This window comes from Apteryx mantelli, chromosome 3 (assembly GCF_036417845.1).
Source record: "Apteryx mantelli isolate bAptMan1 chromosome 3, bAptMan1.hap1, whole genome shotgun sequence".
In the NCBI taxonomy this organism is placed as follows: Eukaryota; Metazoa; Chordata; class Aves; order Apterygiformes; family Apterygidae; genus Apteryx; species Apteryx mantelli.
The window spans coordinates 137,975,249-137,998,164 of record NC_089980.1 but is presented as its reverse complement, the minus strand read 5'-3'; the positions used below and the strand labels follow the sequence as shown (position 1 = coordinate 137,998,164).

The following is a 22,916-nucleotide window of genomic DNA, read 5'->3' as shown; positions in this document are numbered from 1 at the left end:
AGCTATCGGGGCTCCTTGGGGCCTTGGCTGTGGTGGGGACGTCCCCGTGGGCCAGGCACAGGGCTGGGGTTGGCCCCCTCTGGCACCTTGTCCCATGCCCACCAGTGTGGGGGGACTGGGCCCGCAGGGATGCTTCAAAGAAGTGGTTTCTTTGGAGTTTATTCACCCTCATCGCAAGGCTCTCGGAGCCGGAGAGGACCTGGTGTATGGCGCCTGCTTGAGCTACAGCCAAGTCATGGAGGTGCATGAGGGGAAGGATCTGGGCAGCGGCTGCTTGCACCATTTCCTGCTGTATTCGCTGGAAATGGTATCAGAGGAGAGGACCTTTCATCTGACCTGCAGAGGACCTTTGCTCTGACCTGTTTTGGCTGCTCCCGAGGTCTCCTGTGCACCTTGGTGAATAAAGTAACAGAGACACTAGGCACATCCTATCCTCCCAGCATCATCTCTGTCCAACGGAGGAGACTCCCCGTCCCACCTGGGTCATGCAGCGGTGATAAAAGCATGCTGATGCAGGGTTTTCCTCTTGCTAAACAGCCCGCTCGTACGTGCGGGTCGTGTCACGGCCTCTCTCGCGCTGCGGTAGTCATCCGGCGGCGCGGCGCTGGCAGGAGGAACGGGGACCCACCGCGTGGGTCTGGCGCGTGGGGCCACGTACGCTCCCGTGGGGCTGCTGGAGCCCCGTGGGCTCGGCAAAAACTGCCGTCCCACTGGAAAGCACCGTTCTGACGGGCGACGCGCTTCCTCTAAGGTATTGACCTGTCTTGGTCGTCACCACCTGGGTCGCAGCTCAGGACTTTTAGAGATGGAGGAGAAGCTGTTTCGTGACCCAATGGGCTGCTGCTCTTCTCGTTTCTTCTCTGAAAGGACGAAAATTAGATGTGCCAGAGCCTAAACTTGAAAAAAAAAAAAATCAGAGTTTGAAAACAGCCACTTTGAGCTAGAATAAGGCTCAACCAGAAAGTGTTTGCCTTCCACCTTTTTTGAGGCAGGGTGGGGTGAAGTGCAGGGAGAAGATGGGGCAAGGTTTCCTTTGTTTTAATTTCAGCGTATTCCAAAAGCTGAGCAGTTGGGATATTTTTTTTTTAAGTTGTTTTGCCAAGTCTGGGTGGAGAAAACCAGCTGCAAACCTTGCCTGGGTGGATGTGGGATGGAGGCAGGAGCTCACTTCACTTAGTTTTAGTGGTGCGGCCCGGAGGCAGAGCAGCAAAGCAGGGGCCGCGTTGCCTGCTGGGGACAGCTCGCAAGAACAGTCTTCCACCAAATCCTTTTTCCCGGCCCCAAGATCGGCACCTACGAGACGCAACTGAGTCAGCAGCGCGGGTGCCATCAAACGTCGGCTTTATTCGGGGGTGTGAATCAGAGCGCCCGTGTGCCAGCAGCTCACATCCTGCATCTCCTGATAACACCGTGGTCATCTCCGAGGAAACAAAAGCCAGCGAAATCCTATTATCCTGCCTGCTGTGCGCGTGCATAACTCGCTGTCACCACCATTCCTTATTTTATTGCAAGTCTTGCGATAGTGCGCGTTCTTCTTGTTGGTTTTTCTTCCTAAATCCTACATGCTGGAGCTTAATTTCCAGACTTCACATTTTTCCCGCGCCGTTCGCTTTACAAATTCTACGCTGTTCCTCTGAACGGCCCCCCCTCCGCAGGAGCAAAACCCTTTAACCCCCAAAGTTTTCTGCTTCTCGCTTTCCAGCCTTTTCCATCCCCAAAAGACGGGTTTCAAAGGCGTGGGCTGCAGCCAGATCAGCAGCGACCTCGTTTCCTCGTACTGTTTCGAGGGGGGAGCGTCCAGGGTCCTGCAAGCTCCTGGGTGGGAGGGAAGGAGACTTGCAAGGGGGTGATATTTATCCCCTGAAAACAGGTAAAACACTGAGGTCTTGCAAAGCTCCGTCTGTCGGATTGTCCCCTAGTGACAGCGTGGACTTGCTTAAAAGACAGTTATGCTACTGTGCGGGAAGGACGATTCCTCCTAAATCCCTCTTTTGAGGAGTTTATTTCTTCCTCGGAATTTTCTTTTGGACTGGAGACACCAGAAATGGGGGGAAAAGAAACGTTTCTGCAGTTCCCCGCTGAGGGAGAGCTCGTTCAGATCCGCCACCCCGAGCCACAGCATAAATCTCACTGCAGAAATGCGGAGACGAGACATTAATAATTAGGAGATTGCGCAAGAAAGCGCTGGAATATTTCAGACATGACACACAGCATCTTTAGATGCAGCTGCCCCTCCGCGGGGATCTGTGTGAAATTCTCTGCAGCCGAGCTGGAGACATTTTTGCTCCCGGTAGGGGAGGCTTTTGAAGGAAAAGGAAAATGGGAAGGAAAAATCATGCTGCATCCTCAAAAGCTTTGTTTTCTCTACGGCTTAAGCACAGGGGGTTTAAGGTGCCCCTCTATTATGAAGTGTTTGTGCTGTGGTGGAAGAAAACGGTGGAAATTAATAGTTACCTGCTTCCCACAAATAGCTCCCGTTTAGCCAAGCAAACTTCAAATAAGAAAAGGAAGGAGAAACTTTGGGACTGTGACGGAGCGCGAGAAATGTTAGTGCCCAGAGGTCTGTGTCCCGGAGGCTTGAGGGCTGGATGACAAGAGCTTTCGGCAGCGATATGACAAAAGCGACTTCGCAGTTGCTAGTTCGCGCTCCGGCGACGGTGTGTCTCGGGTGCAGGTATTTCCCCGTGATAGAGCTGGGCTCTTCCCAGCTCTTACATGAATATTCGTCACTTTTTCTGATGCGGTTAAAATAATTGGAGGGCTGGAGATATTTTGAATAACAGTAGCCCCCGAGGAAATTATGACCTTGGATTTATTCAGTCAAGTCATATAAAGATTAAGAGTGAGAAGAGCGGAGCTTGCCAGGTACAAGGAAGCGTGTTACAGCCTGGGCTCGAATCCATCACCTGAAATCAGGAGACACTGGCAGGATATTCGTCATTCATCAGCAGAAGGCATCACAGCAAGATCATTTAACCATAATTCATCACTTTAGCAGGCTGCAAACTTAAGCGGGGGCCGGAGGGAGGCTGCGGGGGAACCGTTCTGCCTGTTGTAACGGATCCTTGGCCACCCGAGGACTTTCCGGTTGCCGCTCCGTTGAGTCAGGGAAACCTATTTGGGTCCTTTGTGCGACCGAAGCCTTGCAGCATGCGTTGAGCCATTGCGGTTGCCGGGAAGGAGGGTGGGGGACACGGTTCGATATTCGTGTAGCAGAAGCGTGAGCAAATACGAGTTCTCACCCTGTGACTGTTGATGAATAAAGTAAAAGCGCATGGTGCTGGCTTTAATTCTTGAGCGCGAACATAGGTTGTTACCTGGGGATATACTGTGCTTACTACTGAATTTCTTGACACCTCTCAACATCTTGCATCCTGGCCCCAGCTTGAAGTAGGAGTGCTAGTTTCTCTGCTCTTCTCTTGCAGTCCAGACCAACCTTGTGACTGTTCTTAAAACCATACGGGGATCATATGACTTCAGGCTTCCTGTTTATCGATGCCAAAGACAAAGTAAGCCTCCAAATGAGGCTTCTCTCATCACTTTTCTAAGCCTCGTTAAAAGCAAAACATAATCGCAATGGTGGTGACTTCGGTTAATGAAAGAGGGGGGAAATTCTTCAGTGGTTGGAGCAGCTTTCTAAAAAGGAAATTACAGGGCCTAAGGAATAAAAGGGATTAATGAGTTGGAGCTTTTCCCATACATGTTTTATCACTGACCTGAGTCTGACTTAACCGTAGTCTGAATAGATCCTGGAGATCCATTTTTCCTCGGGCGGACACCTGCAAGGAATGAGTTAAGTAAAACTGCAGCCTGAAGTAAGGGGATAGGTTTTCCAGGTCCATCTCAGCTCTGGTTTTGCTGTGTTTCTGTGGTCCGACCTCAGCCTCTTTGGTGAAGCAGTTTGGGAGGTTGGTGCAGCCTCTGCTTCCCCTGCGAGTGGTCCCAGCTGGCACTGGCTGTCCTGAGACCAGGCTAACCTCATTGCAGTGCTGGCCTGCTCAGCCTTTCATCTGGCGTGCAGGAAGAAGCCGGGCTGGAGGGCTTTCTGTGAGTGTGATTTTTCAGACCTTCCCTTATCCCTGAGTACATCCAGGCACTGTTTTTCAGGGTGGCTACACCGAAATCCTTAGGTTGCTTTCCTGAGGATAGCTCAGTGCTTGGGATCCTCTGCTAGGATCGACAGCGACGCTCCCTTGTTTTGCCATTACGATCAACAACAGTGTTGTTTTCCTAAGAAATTAGACAGAAACCCATCCAGGTTTCTCACCCCGCTTGCGTGCATGTGTCTGTACTACCACAATGACTTCTGAACCTGTTGACCTATTACAGTCCTGCCAAAGAGAGATGGGTCTTCAAGGGTAATTAAGGTTGCACAAGTTCATGAAAAACAGGCGGCCAGGCACGAGGGACAGCGCAGGTACGTATTGAGCCCGAGGGAGAGGCGCCGTTCAAACTTGCACGAGCAGATACCGCAGAGTCCACATGAGGGAGAGATCTTGCAAGTGCTCCGGTCGTGAGAGTTATGCATTGGAGCCGGTGGTTGACTGCGAGATGCAAATCCAGAGGAAAGCTGCCTCGGTGACCTCTGGGGCTCACAAGTGCGATGTTTCTCTGGTTGTGTCAGGATAAAGTTTGGGGTCACAGGCTGGGGCCCCTCGCTCTGCCTGCTGCTGAAAGATTGCAAAATCTTGATTAAATTCTGGACTCGGCAGCTCCTCTCAAGCCAGCGCGCGGCCCTTGTGTTGCCCTGCTAGACCCCAGGGCCAGGCATGGCTGGCAGTCTGTATTTGCGGTAAAACTTATCAATTTAAGTGTCATGGAAGTCAGGGCCCAGCAAAAATTGACTGGTGCTGAGGAAGCCTGATGTCTCCAGCTCTGCGGGAAGCTGAGCTGCTCGCCTCCTTTCTTTAGAGAGTCAGCAAAAGACTTCAGCAAGTCCAAGGACTTGACAGCTTGAGCATTTCCTTCTAGCTGGGTTTCTCTCGAGTCCTATTGTTTTCTTTCCACAAAAGCAAGAGCAAGAGCAAGGGAAAATTCATTTGATTTTAATAATAAAATACCTCCAAGGAGATGAAGCAGAAGAAACTGTTAACAAGAGGAATAGGAGGAGATTAAAACCATACTCTCACTCTCTCTTGCACACACACATGCACACACACATCCAGGCCCCCTCCCCTCCTGCAACATGGGAAAATTAAATTGAAAAGGAGACTATATAAACCGGGATGAAAGGGGAAAAAAAAGACAATGAGTCAGCTATAATCCTGCCTGTTTGAACCAAGGAGGAACCTGCATGGCACTCCTGACACATCTTTACAAAAAAAAGATAATGCATCAGATTGGTGACGGCTTATAAAATATGCTGGGAGCGGTATGAAAATTGCCAGGAGATACTTGAATGTCACTGCCTGCGCGGAATGAATTGTAGGTTGAGTTGCAGCAATTTCACTAAAGCTGTGTATATTGAAATACCAAGAAAGACCAATCTTTGAATTCTTATCTGCTTCAGATGGAGAGCCAAATAGGCACATTACAGAAGTGTCACCCATCTGAATCAGTTGCTGCTGGCTTTTTTGCATACAGGATGCATCTAGGTTTATTGATACCTTTATCGAGGTGCTTAGAAGCACAAGAGTGTGTTGATTTTATTCTTCCTTTAGTAACTTATTCTTGTTTCTAGCATTTTTTAAAAATAATTTGTCAGTTCTAGTCTCCTCTGGAGACCTCTGCTGAGCAGGGTGTTAGTAATTGAGCAGCTCTCTCCTTCTGTATCATCTTTCTTTCAAGAGTTTGTTATGAACCTGAATTTGTTTCATAGTTTTCCTGCAGAACTTAAGGTAGTTCCGTTTGCTGGAGGAGAAACTGAGGTATGGAGTGATTCTGGGAATTTTCTCAGGGCTGCCTAATGTACGAAAGATGGAGAAACAGAATCTAGAAACTGTGATTTACCGCCCTGCTAGTGGGTAGGCTGCACTTCGTTTTTTTCCTGGTTGAAAACACATCAGAGGAAATGCAAGTTCATGGCCAAAACTTCCTGTTGACTTTGGTGGTGTGCTCACTTCACCCGTTTTGCTTCCTCTGCTGCTCTGCCAATCTCTGCTGGTGCGGAGGAGATAGAAAATCTCACCAAAAGAGCATGTCATCGGCGTCAGTTTTATACCCACTTGAGAGCTAACTTGGTATACGAGGTTGGGCTCGGCCAGTTTTAAAAATTCCCATTTAGTAGCTGCGGCAGATGACTTCATCGTTTTGCCTTTGTTCCCATCTCTAAGCCATTCCCGCACCTAAGGAGGTGGTTGTGAGGATTAGTCATTGGTTTCCAAGCTCTTTGAAGATGGAAAGTGCTGTATAACAGCTCAATGTTTATTAATGTCATGCCTTAATATGCTGAGAGTTTTTTGCAGCTGAGTTTAGATATGCCAGGACGAAGCCTCGGCAAGTTGAAGTTGGCATCGATCGCATCCTGGCTACGCCGGCTGGTGGCACCTGGTTATCTGGGCAATAACATTTGACTGTAGCTGCAGCAGTGAGCCCTGCCTCTGGTTACTCTTATACCAAGTTCTCTTTCCGTTGGCCTCCTGCCACGGTGTACACCGAGTTTAAATCTAATTCTGTGGTTTTCGTCATTTCTTCTAAATGTTTTCAATTTTGTTGGATTTAACTGATCCCAGTGGCATCTTTTTATGATGCTTTATATTCAGCTTCTTCCGCTGCTTTAAGTACAGTAACACTCCTGAAGTCCAACCTGTTTGTTAATGAAAAAAGGGAAAACAAAGAAGGTGTAGTATTGTTCTGTCAGTAGTGGAAGAAAAGGAGGCTTTTTCTTAATGTTTAAATTTGGTTGTATTTAAAACTAGACATAATGGTTTCAGTGGAACATTGTTGTAATTGGAAGGGCAAATTATTGTTTGTTCTTGCAGTGTCGGGAGCCAGCGTTAGTATTGATTAACACGAGCATTGCCATCCGTCGGGCGATCTCAAAGCACTTCAGGACTGATGAATGCAAAAGACTTGGAAAACATCATTAGTTCCATGCTCCCAATAAGGGAACTGAAGCAACTTTCCAGGGCTTAATGACACCTGGGGACAACAATTCCTGCTCCACAGCAGTGTGCTTATCGCACTAGATCACGTCCCTTCCCACGCCACCTGAAGAGCAATTTCCGTGTTTATCCTCTAATTTACCCCTTTGTTGAGCTCTGTTTTGCTGAGCTCACACCATGAACAGCTTCATTGCCTGGTTCTTACTTACTAGGTAATTCTTGAAGTTGGTCCACTGCTGGAGAGATCTGTGAGTAATAACCAAATTAAAGCAGCCGTCCTTTGCAGACGGAGCCCCCAGCACCGAACGCATGGGTTTGCGTTCAGGAAAAGCTAGAAACAAACCACTTTGTTCTGCAGAGTTAGTTTTTGACTAGTTGCTCGAACTGCCTTGCTGTGCAACTTGCTGTCGCCAGTGCCGACGCAAGATGCTGCAATGCAACCGCACGGTGAAGTTCACAGGCCTGCAGCAGGTACAGTCCACATCCGCTCAGGCTGCCCCAAAATTACACCCGTGAGCCTACTTTCACAAACTGGCCGGACTACAACGAGCAGAAGCAATCCTGCTCTCCCTGTCCCCCTTTCTTCACTGATACGGCTTTTCTTTCGTTCTGCTAACAAAAGCATTGTGAACATCATGGGCACGGTTGCATGCGAACCTGAACTGCAGAACTGATCTGGGCTGAAAGAAAATGTTCAATCAACTAGTTTTTGCCACATTCATTTTACTTTAGGATCAGCTCTTCCTCTGCTTGAGAATAGAAATTAATTTCGTTTCGAGTCCTCAAGACCTGCTGAATAGATACAAATTGGCTCTATTTATAGGCTGCAGAATTCCTTTGTACAATAAAACAGTTTGTTTCAATTTAAAACATGTATTCAGCACATTTAGCTTAATTTAACTACAATTTTTACATGCTGTTTTTCTGCATTCTAATTGTTTTTCTAAACATGTGACATAAATCATAAGTACAATTAAAAAGTCAGACTAGTCATTAAGAAACTTCATTTACCCTTTTTTTTACATAAAATGCATTAACTTGCATAGTTTATTAACTTAAACAAATGTCTAACTGTAAAAAGAGGATGGCTTTCCAGTTAGGCAAAAAGCCCTGATTTAAGGTGAAATATGCCTTTGTTGTTATCCACCAGCAAAAGTCAGCCTGTCATTAAGAAGAAAACACTAAAAATACAATGCAAGACAGTTAAAATCAATCATTCGGAACTGAAGTATTTTGCTTTGTTTTGCATCAATAAATCCTGTAAGTGGATAAAGGAGAAATGGTAGGATGGCTGAAAACGGATTGGAGGGGAAGTTACCAATACTGCTCCTCAAGGATTGGTCTTAAGACCAGTGTTAATCAATGTGTTAATTAATGCTACAGCAGAAATTAATGAGATTTGGAGATGCCATCAAAACAGAGGAACAACAGGATATCACACTAAGAAGAATGAATGACTTTAGGGCTATTTGTCTGTAAGGAATAATAACGCAAGCTCTGAGACGAGCAGAATTTCCTGTATTGGAACGGGAATGTATTAATCAATCATAGGATGATTATGATGTGCCGGTGACAAAGATACAAACCAGGACCACATTTATCAACCAAGTTATTTCCACTAGCGACAGGGAAATAGGAACGCCACTGCAGAAGGTTTTAGTGAGGTTTTGTTTAAAATGTACCACGCGTTCCTGCTTGCCCATGTGGGAGAAGGATTGACTGAAATTGTGAAAGGTGTAGGGGAGGACGTGTGCTAGAAATGATCAGGAGAGCAGAGGAGCTGTTTCACAAAGCAATTAAAGAAGCCCTGGATAGTTAGGCCAGTCACAAAAAAAAGGCAGAGAAAAATTATATTCCTTCCCTATAAATACATTGGTGTAATCACCGGAGAGGGAGAAGAGTTATTTAAGTTAAATGACAATTCTGGCACAAGAACAAACGGCTCCGAATAAGTTTAGGCTGGAAATTAGGACAAGGGCTTCAAACCAAGTCAGGTTCTTGAGCAGCTTTCTAATGGGAATTGTATAATAGGGGCTAAAGAAATGATTGCTGCGGAGATGGAGCCTGATAAATGTTTTAATGGGATTATGCAGTGTGGTTGACTTCAGGATTAAGGGCTTGGACTCAGGATTTCCTGTCCTGTGCATTTGCAAATACACTTAAGAATCCTGCAGGTAATAGAAACAACATAGAAGGTTTTCATTTTAAATACTGTTTTAGAAATGATTCAGCCTTGAGTTGGTTTCTTCGTTTCTAATGTACTAATAACTGAATTGAGCTAACTGTGGAAAGAAGAAAGTATCTTTTCTGTGCTGGGAAAAAAACAGCAGCTGGCAACTGTTCCCCTATTTTAGTGGTTGACTTTGGCAGCAGGCCTGAACTGCTTGGATATTCGTTTTTTCAACTTAGATCATTTTAGTACCTTATAGTAAATTTAGGCCATGATATAGATTGTGCTCAAAATGATGACAATTATTTATTATTATTTAACTTTGTAATGACCTGTTTGTAAAAACCTGCAGCACTTAATGTATGCTGTGGTTGATTATCAGCCTCACAGTTCGCTTTATTGATCCCCATTTTACCCCTTTGCAAATAGTTCCCTAGACGTGTTGTTGCTTTGCTAAAATCCCTATAAATAAGACCTACTGCATTTTTATCCAGGGAAACCAGGTATTTTATCAAAGACAGGTGCTAAGTTATTTTAGCACAGCGTAACTTTGATCTGGTGTTGCATTTTACAGCGTGTATTTCCATGCCTTTTATGTTTGGATTCAGATTATGGGCTGAAATTTTGTGTGCAGTGGATACCTGTGGCTTCTCCAAGCACTGCCTTCTCCGGCCCTTCTTCCTTAAGCAGAGATACTCTATATGCAGCGTCCTCTGTGATCTGAGAGCCGCTGGTTGAAACAGGCTGGCGTTAATGGTGGGTCACGTTGTTATTTCTGAGAACATCAAACAGAGGAGCATTGGCATTTTTAAACATGGCTGTAGGACCAAAACGGTTCGTTCCAGCATTTCGGAGTTCTCCTTATGAGGATTTCTGAATTTTATTTCAGGTATTGCGTAGACTTGTTAGAAATCCTTGCTCCCGGACTTGAAATATTAGCAGTCCGGAATGGAATGCATTAAACGGTTCAGTTTGCTCTCACCTGGGTGGGGAAATTGCACGCAGATTTTCCCACAACCCACGCTGCCTTTACCCCTATAGACGCTCTACTCATTATCGAACTGTAAGGTGGCATATGTATTAAGTCTGGGGGCTTGACCTCGACTGTCTTTAATCTCCAGTACGTTCTCATTGCTTCCCTATGTGTGCTTTTTTTTTAACCTCCTCCATTCAGGATGCAAATGGCAGATGGTTTTTGTTCTTTGGTTTCAAGATCTTCTCATTCAAGCTTTTCAGCTATTCAACCCTGTCCGCTTCACCAACCAGCTCCCTTAATTAGTTCAACTCTTCTTTTTGAAACTGAAAACCTTACAGACCTGCTTTTATTTTGCTTAAACTGAACCAATTTGTAGAAAATAGGCTTGAATTGAGTGATCACGACCAGCTATTATTATAACATCCCCACTATTTGCCAAAAGTCTACAGCAGAATCACCTCTTGTTTGTTCAGTGACTGTTTTGTGAAGAAGTCTGTCAGCTATTACATCCAGGACTTACAGGGCCCTACTGTTAGCATTTGTTCTTCGTTCTGTATCTGGAATTTAAGACTCCCTTATCACACAATTCCTAAGAGTATTTCATTCTCTCTCTAGTAATTTTTAAAAGCTCTCTAAACACATCCAAATCCGGCGGTGGGGTCTCTAGCGGACCTATAGCACAATCCCAGTAGACAGTCTTTTACAGACTTTTCCCAGAGTGATTTTAATCCAGAATGATTGTTTTATGCACGCTATCATTTCGCATTTCTAGCAAGCGGAGATGATTCACTCAGGATCACAGAAGGAACTATGGAGCAGCGTCCCAAAAGATTTATTTTGGTTTTTGTGAAGTGCACATTTGGCATTGTGTATAGCGTGCATGCGCTGATCTGCCTTTTGTTCAGTTGGGTTTTTTTTTTCATTTTGTTTTACCACCTGGGTATGTTTTTATTGGCCTTTTTTATTGCGTTATGGCTGTAATTGCTAGTGGATTTTTTTCTGACAGTCATTGTGTAGGAAATATTATCCCCAATTTACATTTTGCTAACTGAACCCTGGGGCAAATGAAGTAGTTTCTTTAAGCACATGGGTCTCTGTGCCTGGAATTTAGGTTCTCTGAGTTTTCTGTCTTTTCAAGCACACCCTGCAATCTGGCAGGTTGTCAAAGCCCCTCAAATTGCGTGGATTTAAGGGTGAGCTGAAATATTGGAAACTTGCAGTCTTAAGTCTGGTAGTCTGATGCAGCAAAGCACATGCTTAAAATGATGGTTAGGTACTTTACTGAAGAAGGACTGAACTGCTTGTGTTGCAGTCACTTTTAGTTTAGTTTAAACATGGCCGAATGCTTAATTAACAAAACGCTTTTGCTAGACAAGAGTGTAATGCCCAAGCTATGTTGCAGTTACAGCACGTAGATGTTTTGGGATAATGTTCTATACAAATGAAACGATTGTTTCTTTTAAACTCCTATTTAAATATAGTTCAAATTACAGAATATTTAGTAGAACAAAATAAGCTGTTGCTTGCCAGCTTTTTCATACCAGTGGTTACCGGATGCTTCTGTTTTTATAACCGTGCCATCTGTTACAGGGTGGAGTTTGGGGGTAGTCTAGGTATTTGGATGTGTCTTATGGACATTCTTTCTTGGGTCTCTCTGGAAAACTTCAAAGCCTGTGTTTTGAAGGAGAAGGGGAAGCATGGTTAGCTGTCATACTCAAAGAATTTAAGGGAACTTACAGAAAAGCAGCAAATTTCTGAGTACAGCAGGGCTCAGGAAGGCAAAGGAGCCTTGAGCAAAGAGGCAGCGCTCTCCACATTCGGTGGAGTTACCCAGTCATGGCTTTGATCAGCTCAAGAGTTTGGCCTGGCTGTCACCAGAACAGGTTGCTGCTGCTTCCTACTTTGGGACACATCTTTCTTTATAGTCACTGAAATTTCCAGGAGCACTGTGATATGAAAGTCTCTTAATGGTTTTTTCATTTATTTTTTTAGAAAAAAGTTTGAGTACATACTCAATGCTGGGTGACTGATTTGTTTTCAGACTGACAAAACTAAGTCGAGCTAAAAAGAGCTAAAAAGAGTCTAGCTAAAAATGTCATTTTTTATACAAATGCAAAGGAAGTGAGGGCAAGGTTCACAAAATTGCTGTAGAATTGCTGTAAGTGGTCATAGATACAAGGAGTGGGAAGAAACCTCCCTCTGCCTTCACCAGCTCTTGGCTGTGTCTAGCTCTCCCCAGGTCTGTCCAGCTGGAATGACTTGTTATACAGAAATTGGTTTCCTGGAAGTTTTGGGGATGGGCAAAAGCATTTTGCTCGATAAACTATTTGTGAAAAATATTCACCCAGTGCTAGTAACAGCTTTCAGTCGCTAATGATTTGGGATACACTGGGGGAGGAGGGAAAGCTACATGTCTCGTTACCCATCCTCGGAGCCATCTGGTCCCTGACGGTTTATTTGTAACCACTGTCCTAATCTCTCTTAATTTATTTCATTTTTGCTGAAATATGAAAATTACCCTTTTAGGCACTGTGGTTCTCATGAAGATAATAACAATGCAGTTATGTATGGTTTGGTAAACAAAGCATAATACTGTCAATTAATAAATTTATCTAAAATGTTTATTCTTAATAAAATGTGTGGCAGTGCCACTTGACACACACTGTGCATAATATTCCACCTTAAAACAAAACCTTCCGCCAGAAGTCATCGTTTTTCTTTCTTTCAAATATCTAGGTACAATGGGAAACACTTAACTGGGCCTTCATTAACAAGGGCACAGTCATCATTTCTTTTCCTCACCCCTTTTCACTACGAGGCAGAATCCTTCAGCATCCGAGCGTCTCACCACAAGCTTTCACTGCTTTTATGAAGTTACTTTCTTTTGCAGACCTGATCTCGGTCCCCTGTGCAGGACGCTGGCAGTGCATTGTACTTGCCCTTTGGTTTCCAGCTGGGGCTGCACTGGGCCCAGATTTAAATTAGCAACTGGGAGGGAAAAGGCTTTGCACTTTGTTATGTCCATGTCTCTCTTCTTACGCTGACTTTTTTTTTTCCCCAGTTTAGATATTGCCATTGAGTGTTTCGCTGCACGCTCTAGCGCTTGCTATGCTTTCTGGCCAGCAGTAGGGTGTATTGTTACAATACTTCTTGTACCCATGGGGTCTTTAAAGTGCTTTATTTAAACATACAGAGATCCCTTCACCTACCACTGAAATGCAGCTACTTATGCTGCAAAGCCTGGCAGCTGGTCTAATAGCACGAACCGGCCCAAGTCACTGCTTTTATGACATAAAGCAAGGAGGAAAAAAAATCCCTATCCACTAAAAACTGCAGGGAGAATGTAAATCGTCAGAATGTAATTAGCTAAACTGGAATGTGGCCAGTATTCCAGATTAACACGTCCTCTTTTGTGAAGCATGCTGTGGGATACCTGATGGCCAAAAGCAGTCAGGGGCTCGGTAGGACTGAGATTTCAGTTGTGCTGTGTAGTGATTCCTTAGTGGCTGAGAGATGTATATTACCGAGTCAGCACCTACAGCACCCTGGGGCTAAAAGGTGACTGAATCCTATGAAATCTGATAGGAGTGGCTGAGGTTAAGAGTGCGGTCTGAAAACATTCCATGAAACTTGTAAAATCCCCAGATGGTCAGGCCTTGGTTTTGTCTCCTGCGAAAGGAAGGAAAAAAGAGGTTAAAAAAGATTTACCAAAGGGACTGTAGCAGGGAAAGGATGAAAGCTCAGGGTCCTCCCCTTAGATTGTTGCTCCCTTGAAGAGTGATGGGTGTTTTTCTGAGGTTTATTTCAGGCCATGGAAGTGTGCCATGGAAGTGTGCACTGGCTGGCTTTGAAACTCCTTAATACTTGCTCAAAATGAGTCAATGTAATGTATGGCAGAGAGGAAACAACAGTATGTTGGATGTGAGAAATGCTTACAAATAAGTGGGATGAGAGAGAGAGAATTTGGTGAAATCACACTGTGGGTAAGGAATAAAGGTAAAATGGGGACCGTTTCAAATGCTAGAAATGAGAAAAAGGGGACACAAAGGAGTGATGGTATTCACTGCATAAAATTGCAGCTGTCAACTGTAGAGCTACTGGAAAGGTGATATAAGGGAGGTTCCCAGCAGTGAAATCGTACACAGATGTCTAAATAAGTAATTTTGTGAGCAGGGGGACTAATGAAGCCAGTTTTCCTTAGATTCGGTCTTCTGTTCCCCCCGTAACCTCTCGCTACAGTAGTCCCACCATTTTGTCCGTGTCCTGAGCTGTGCCACCACAGACCCTCGCCACGTTTCTGTTCCTCCCCATCCCCAAACCTCCCTCCCCCTTCTTGTCCGGGCTGTAAATCCCCCTTTACCCTTTCCTCCCCGGTAGCCCCAGGCACCTGCCTTGCCCAAACCTCCTACCCCTGTTTCGGCTGCCGGCTGAAATTGCAGCACATGCAGGAGTTGGCTGGGAGCGATGCGGAACTTTGTGGATGTCCTTGCGTTACGCCTGCACGCTTCCACATAGTAGGTGAGAATCTAATATCTTTAGGCCTCTACCCCTCGGTCAGATTTGACTAAAAGTGGCCAAGGAGTTTCAAAGTCATTAACAACACTGGCACTGTGCAGTTGGTTGGCACTGTGCACCATGGCTTGTTTCCTTGGGAAACCCGGCTAAGAAGCAGTCAGAACGAGGAAAAGGCTTCTCCTGGGCTAGAAAAGCACTTCGGCAACTGCTCTGCCCAAGTTCTTTTTCGTTTGTTTAAACTCCTATTATTCATCATAGGTTTCTACCTACTAGGATCCATTTCTGAGGTAAAAACCCTATGTGTGTTCTTGGATGTAGCGTATCAGCAGACCAGGAGAAAACAAAAGCCTGGAGAGCAGAAAGGGTAGAAAATGGGGATATTTGAACATGATAATATTTCTGTTCAGATACACAGAAGGCAGCTGAGCAGTGGATTTTTGGTTTGGTGGAAGGGAAACAGAAAACTCCTTTTTTATACTGATCTCTTGTTACATTCGAATAAGAAAGGTGGGTGTACAACGGGGATCAAATCTGAAACTACCTTCATCAATATCACGTGTAATATAGCCTTGACAGAGCTTTCTGAAAGACAGACTCGCCACGCCGGCTGCCGTTCCTGAAAGCTTGTTTTATTTGGGGAATTGGGAGAATTGTTCTCTTGACTTGTGTCTTGAAGCGCAGTTCTCCTTTTCTTTTTTTCCCCCCAGCAAGGTCCTGAAAGGCATTTATTGTCTCCCCGCTTCCTCCAGCAAATCTCCATGCAGAGCAGTGCAGCACGAGCATAACTTTATGCCATGGTAGAGGAGAAAGTCGGGACGTGGGTGCTAGGACAACGTGGGTGAGTTCGGTAATTGGGATGTTAATTCTGTCTTTGTGCTGTGCAATGCAGCGGGACTCTGTCCTTGTGGGTTTTTTTTTTTTCTTCTTTCTGAAAAAATGTGAAGTGCTATTTCTGAGAACCTTTGAACCTGCAGTGCCCATTCCTGCCCCTTCTGTACAGCGTGTTCCCTGCTTGCGGGATTGTATTTCGTATTGTTTGATGAATGGTAGACCTGGTATTTTTCCCTCCCACTGTTTTTTCATCTTGGTTTAAAAATTGATTCCTTCTTGCGTACTCTACACATGTGTAAATGGCTGTTAAAAAGTGCAGAGTGGTGGAAAAGTGGTTTCTTGCAGTTTTAAAGTGCTCATGTTTTATTAAAACTGAGATTCCTGGAGCTTTGGGGCCAGAGGCATACTGCACTTGCCACCTTCTCCACTCCTGTAGAGGTAAAGCCTTCTTTCTTTCCTGGGAAATCTCTAGTCCCCCCAAATTTATCAGTGTGTGGGCTTGGGGGTGAGATTTGATTCCTGTAGATATGAATGCCTTTCAAAGGGCCCCTAAATGTATATTAAATATATGGCTAAAGTGCATAAAGCAATGAAACAAAAATTCCTGAATGTTTCACTTGGCTTTTTTGCAAGAAAATGGCTGGCACCATTACTTGCCTTTTATTTTTCTCCCTTTCTTTTGCCTCAGCTGCCATCTTCTGTGTGGTTTGTTTGGTGCTTATCACCCTATATTTTACATAGCTGCTGTGACTTAATAACATCAAACCACTCTACACCGCTGCAGTATTTAAACTTATTTTGTCCTCGTTCCTGCGGAGTGATGATTTGTGATGTTAATGCAAACCATCCAGGTCCAGCCTTAATCTAATTCTGCAATGAAAACAAATCTCCGGTGGCATTTTAGCGGCTGTCAGGAGGGTCTGCAGCGTGTCCGCGTGTTTTTGGGTCGGCTCGCCAGACTGTGGTTGTTTTTCGTGACCTCCTTCTGCCGGGAGCCGCCCGGCCGTCGGGCTCTGAGGGGGCAACGGCTCCCCGCGGGCGCCTCCACCGTGAGGCGAGGGGGGAGGGGCGGCCGAGCACGTGCTCGCCCTTGGGCGGGAAACGCGCCGCGGCCCCTCCCACCTCAGTGGGCATGCGCAGTGGCTGGCGGCCCCCCCCTTCGCTGGGCGTAACTGCTCCGCCTGCGCCACCATTTAAAGGGCCAGAGCTCCGTTTTGGTTCGTCACCCTGCCGCTTCCCGAGTGCGTAAGGGAGCTGGGCGAGCGCGGGGTGTTAAGCGGGTGAGACGCCGGGAGCTTGGAGACGGAGCAGCGCTGGGGAGCTTCGGCTGTTCTCGGTAGTTTCCGGAGCGAAGACTCTCTTTCGGGTGTCTAGTCCCCGCCCCTTCACCCTTCGGCAAGCTCCGTCGCCGGTTCGGCAATCTCCGCCCACCTTTCGGCTCAGGCCGTTAAGTTCCGCCGCCTCTTCGGCAACTTCCGCCACTTCGGTCGGAAATGGCCGAAGACGTGAGAGATCCAGCGGTTTAGGGGAGAAGACCGGCCGGCTTCTCGGAGCAAACCAACTGTGTTCGGACGCGGGGGGGGAGGGGGGGAGCAGGAGAGGGCGAGCGGCGGGGGAAGACAAGGCAGCGGCTATGGCTCCCCCCCCAGCCACTCACGCACGGCGGCGCAGCGGGCGCCGGGACCGCGGCTCCGCCAGGAGGGTGAAGTGAGGGCGCCAAGAGGTACGCCGGACCGTACCACGTTCGGAGGCGGCGGGGAGGGGAGCGGAGGGGAGGGAGGGCGACACGCGGCTGTAGGACACCCCCCCCCGGGGGGAGCCATTGGGGCCGGGTGCGTGGCAGGAGTGGTACAGTCCGGGGGGAGGCCGTGCCTCAGCCCGGCCTGGGAGCCCCTGAGGGGTGGGCGGGGGGGGGGCAGGACTCCCACAGAGTTGGGGGCACATGGGGGGCCTCCCTCAGGGTTGGGGGTGCTGGGGGGGGTCCCACAGGGTTGGGGGTGCTGGGGAGGGGGGTCCCACAGGGTTGGGCCCCCTCATGGCGGGGGGGCTGCGATGGCGCCAGGCGCTGTGGAGGGGCTGCAGCCTTCCCGCCTGTCCCCGTCCCCCTTCCCTCCCTCCCTGCGGCATCTCTAACCCTGCGAGGGGCCGGGGCGAAGCCGAGAGGGGCGCAGGCGGCTCCCGGGCCCCCTCGTCCCATCTCCCCTCTCCGGCTTCGACGGATGCTGCCTCGCGCCTTCCGCTCTGAGGCCAGTTTCGGCACGAGGCCCGGTGCCCGGTCCGGCTTTGCCGGGTCCGGAAAGTGCTGACCCCAATGTGCTTCGTTACCACATCACCCTGTTGCCCGGTGTCCTGGGGACCTGGCAAAATCCCTGCTGTTTTCCTGTTTTCCTTTTACTCAAAAACATAAGGGTCTTTCCCCGATCAAAAATTTTACTAGCATGGGGCTAACACCTTGCTGCTGACCGCCTGACACCTCCCTATGCTAGTCTTAAACTAAACAAATCGGAGGAGTTGGAAGTGGTTGAAACGGCATTAAGGATTCGCAAAGATGCTGCAAAACAAAACATCCTCTTTAGATATGCTGTTCTGTTGCTGTGCATGTTAAAATTCAAACATCGAGAGTCTCACTGACTAGTTACTGGTCTCTGGTCGCCTGTGCATGCGTCTGATAAAATGTGCGTGTTGATGTCCTGATACCTAGCTCGGCTTTAAAATTTCTGGGTTTCAGTGTTGCAAGTCTAGTATCTGTATAAAGAAGATAAAATAACTTTGTTTCCTGAAAGTGGTGTCATGTGCAGGTGATTATTCTCCAGATATTCATGTTTTCATGAAGGAATCTACATGTATAAGCACCTCAAAGACTGGAGTCTAACACAGCCATTACAAATGTATTTTGCTCAGTGTTTCTGTTGTATTTAAGACAGTACGGTTCTTGGAACAAGGGGTGTGTTTTGTATGTTGTCAGGTTTTATTAAGTAATGACTAATCCTAAACTGGTTTCTATGCAAAGGTAACATCAGTAATGAACCATAGTCTGGTTACGTGGTGTTGGGGAGAGGAAAGTGTCGTTCCCCCCCCCCCCCCCCCCGATCCCTTAACCTCATGTACTATTTGAGAGTCCTGTTGTTAAGTGCCACTTTATTCATATATCTATGTTTTGTGGTGTCTCTTTTCCAATTTTCATTTCGGGAAGTAGAGTTTGCGTTGGTTCAGCTCAGTGTTAAGAGATGCTGGAGCAAAGGTCATTGACTGTCTTCATTTGAGCACAAATTCAGCCAAATTCTTCTGGCAGCTCAACTACAGTACAGTACAAGGATGGGTTTTGGCAGTCATCAAGTCAGAGCAGAAGCAGCAAGCACACACCAAAAAAAACAAATTATTCTTTGAATTGCCTTCGTTTAGGCTATTTCCCAACAATATATGGCAAAATAGGAGGGTTGTTTGTGCACCATTAAGACGGGATGGGAAAGATCACCATCTTCCCTAGAATGTTTGTAGCATGGACCTCTGGGACTGTTCAGACGAGTTCAATGCTGTTGACGCGTTACTGGGGCTGGCTTGCCTTTGTGCAGCCAGAGACCATCTTGAGTCTGCTCTCCTTGGCTAGATGTCTTGAAATGCTCTCAGCTTAAGTTGGTAGAGTTTGTCTTTTTTCCTCCTGGCTGTGTGTGTATATATATATATATGTACACATATATATATATTTTTTTTTTCCTATAGTCTCTGCTACCTGATTCTCTCCTTGTTGCTTGACTCCTGTGGCCTCTCCGAGTTCTCTTGCCTGTTTTCCCATGCTCTTCCTCCCCCTTCCCACAGTAATGACCTCACCGGGGTGGGAAATGCAGCGAGCCACATGTGCCAGTTGTTTGAAGCCAAGATCATAGCAGTAAAATGTGAATTGGTTCCCAGTCCAGAGGCAATATTTCTGTTTTGGAAACCCCACAGAAACACCGAACTGGAAAGGACCTCCTGAACTGGGAAGGACCTCCTGATCGTTGAATCCTGTCTCCTCATCAGCCAGATAGTGTTTTCCAGTGATTGCTGTCTTTCTTCTCTACCTGTGATCTGTTCTGTCTAAATACCCCTCTCTGGGGCAGGAACTGAGTGAGCGTTTTGAAACAGTTCCTAGCTCTGGGGTTTTGATCCAGGCTGGATTTTTTTGCTGCAACTAATTAACAAAAGAATCCTAACCCAGATTGGGATTTGTGTGTCCTAACCCGTGCAGCAAGCAAAATACGTGGAGTTTTTGTTTGTTTCCTTATGAAAAAGACAAATAACAGTCATGTGTATATGTAGACATGTGCCATTTCAGTACAGATAAGCTAATATTAGCTCTGCTAATACGCAGCTGTGCAGCAGGGGTAGAATTCACATGAGATTCGGGGAACACAGCCAGCACTTCCAGTGGTCTAATATAACCTATGCTGCTCTCGGCTGTGCTGGCTGAGCGTAAGCTGGTGTGAGTGTGCTTACGGTGCTGCGGTTGCAATTTCGACACGTGCACATAAGCAGAGAGCCCAAAGTGTTGTTCTCAGAGAAGGCTTTAAAGGAGTTTAGTGGTGATAGTCGCGGTTGAGTTTCGCTCTTGTAGCTCAGAGGGCTCTTTGTCAGATGCAGATAAGGTGGGTGTTGGTGGATGTTGCCTGAGAAGAGATGCAAAGCCAGTTTGAGGTTTTGGGGTTTTGTTAGGAAGGAGAAAGACGGACGCATGTACAGCTCCATGGCTCACAGCTAATCGATCCCTGGATTGCCTGGGCGTAGAAAGCCTTGAGTGCCGGCTGACCAGGTGAATTGATGTTATTATGCAGCAGTTGCAGGGCCAGTTTTGAAGTGCAAATTGAAATCCCATTTTTGTGAAATCATTGCTATTAGTTAATTGATGTCTGTTACCAGCAAGAGCAGTTCAGAGGACTGACTAATCTATCGCAAATGGATTTGAAAGGACGTTTTGTAGCTCACGCCTAATACTTGACTTGTAGGTAATGTCCAGCAAGATTATAGCAATTTTATGGCAAGTTCCAATATCTTTATTTTTTTAAATTTAGTGTTTGTTTGCTGAAGAAGTTTAAGATATCCAGTGTTTTATAAAACATGTACATGGGTGGGCTGTGCTCCCTCTGCTGGTGTCTGCTCTGCTACCTTCGGTGACTAGCAATCCGATTTCTCAGGGCTACATTGACATAATCAATAATGCTACAAAGCGACCTGTCTCTTGTTGATTAAAGCAAGTGAAGTACAGAAAATCAAGCCTCATAAATTAAGCAAATTAATCTTTTATGTTTGTAGGGGGGGAGGGAACCCTAAAACCCCAAACCAACAGATAATCTGTAGCCACTAATGGATGCGAAGAGGGTTTTTTGAAAGGCGCATGTTTAAATTAGTCTCAGAATTTCTGCCCTTGCAAGTCAGTTCCTTAAGTGGTTGGGATCTCACTGCATGGGAATTGGGGGATAATATTTTCTATGCCTCTCCCCCGCCCCCATGAATTTTGGTGCATTTAGAAAAGGTGTGTCATTTTTCTACGGATGCAGTTGACTTCTGGAGAGTAGTCTCATACATGGGATTAACCCGTGAATGCAGAAAAGACCTCTCAAGTTTCTTCTAATACAAATTTCTACTAACACTTTTATTTCCCACTGTACAGGTAACATATTTTTGTTTCTTTTTCTCTGCATAATTTCTAGCTGGTTAGCCTTTTGCCTGCCCTTTTTCATAGAATGCTTTTTTTTTTTTTATGATTCAAAATACTCAAGATATCTTTGCCTCTGACTTTCTTCTTGGGGACGCTGGCAGTGCAGGTAGACGGAGGTTCATTTCCAGTCCTGTTGTATTTTGCTACGAGTGCTGCTGCGCTTTCCTAAGGTGTTATCCTGAGATCTGACTGTGTAGGATGGACTTCCTTGCTGTTTTGTGCTAGCCTTTCTGTGTCACCACATTGCTGAGCTATGTAGTCATCTCAGATCTGTGCCAGTATATTGGTCATCTGTGAATTCATGTGTTTATTTGAAAGCCAAAATGTCATAGAGCAACAAATAAATTGTTCTACGTATGCGTTGCCTTACTTAGGGGACACTTCAATGCAGGTTGAATACTTTCTGACTCCAGTCAAATAGATGATAAATTCAAGCTTGGCATCTTAGTGGGACAGTTGGTTCCTCTGCTTCTGTAAAGACAGTACAACTAAATCTACCATCGTGCTCCATTGCGTTGTCCTGTCAAGACATCTCGATATGAAGATATGCCTTTCTTTTCTCCATCCCTTTATGTGCCTAGGCCCCGTCTTGTGGGTCAGGATTTGAAAGTGATGGAACGAAGAACGTCACTGAATGCAGGGAAGACTTCTTTTTTTTCTTTTTTTTTTCCCCCCTTGATTAAATGCCTCCGCATCATATGTAACGCAGGCGTGTGTTGGGCTGAAATTTGTACACGTCTTTTTTTTTTGTGTTGCTATTATGGGCATGAGGAAGCAATTACCCTGCAGGTCTGTTCTGTGTAGGCACTTAGTGGGAAGCGCTGTGTTCTGGATTGTGTTGGTCGGAGCAGAGTGTGTGCTGTGGAGCGCCGCTGACATGCAGATGAGTCCTGGAAAAGGTTGGCATGAGCATGCTGGAGCTTGTGACGCGAAGAGCTGCCAAACAAGCGGGGAGCCTCAGAGTTGAAAGCAGAGCCTAAATATATAGAGCAGTGGTTTGAGGCTCTGCCCTGTGCGTTTCTTCTGAGGGATCCATAAAGTCTAAGCCAAGCAGGCCTGAATTTGCTATAGGGAGCCTTTGTGTCTGCCGGGAAACTTTTAGGGGTCTGCAAATCGTCAGAGACTTTCGGCCTTTTTTGGAGGTGGAGTAGTAACATCAAAGACCTGATGTCTAACCAGCAGGTGGGCAGGAAGACACGGCAATGTGATCCCATCTTCCTCGTTTAGAGGTAATTCACTGACCAGAGACAACACGCAGTACAGGTGCCCGTTGACTACCAGGAATGCATTGTACGTCTAATAATACATGCCAGTGAATAGGCTAACATCATCCTCGGATTATTAATAAAGATAGCAGCCCCATAGCAGCTGGTTTAAAAAAAAGAAGAAAAAACAAAAGTCGTTGTTTAGGTAAGGTATTTCTTTCCTTAGGCGTCTCTCCTGGGAAGACCTTGGTACTGGTAAATGAATCTGCCGCCTACCTTGTGCACCTTCATTTTACTGTGGAGACTGGGGAGGAGCGAGCTCTCGGAAAACTAGCCAGAGATGGATGCATTGGAAAGCTGCCACTAATTACTGTGGCGTCTGACAATTAGCTGTTGTTAAGCCTTCCCTCGCAAGTTCTCAGCTGTGAGTCAAGCAACGAAACCAAGGGCCCGGAGAAAAACAAGAGTGGTCCCTGTAACGGTT

The 22,916-nt window shown here is 46.2% G+C and overlaps 1 protein-coding gene across 2 annotated transcripts in view; it reads left to right on the top strand.

Moving 5' to 3' along the window:
- Positions 1-22,916, top strand: part of EXTL3 (exostosin like glycosyltransferase 3) — a 142,991-nt gene that overhangs the window by 3,786 nt on the left and 116,289 nt on the right. Inside the window, exon 1 of one of the 2 annotated variants that reach the window (XM_013946863.2) lies at positions 17,167-17,258. The exons of the other annotated variant lie outside the window; for it this stretch is intronic. The gene's annotated coding sequence lies outside the window, so the exon portion shown is untranslated. Of the gene's footprint in view, positions 1-17,166; positions 17,259-22,916 lie in introns of those variants that run through there. 2 annotated transcript variants of the gene reach the window in all.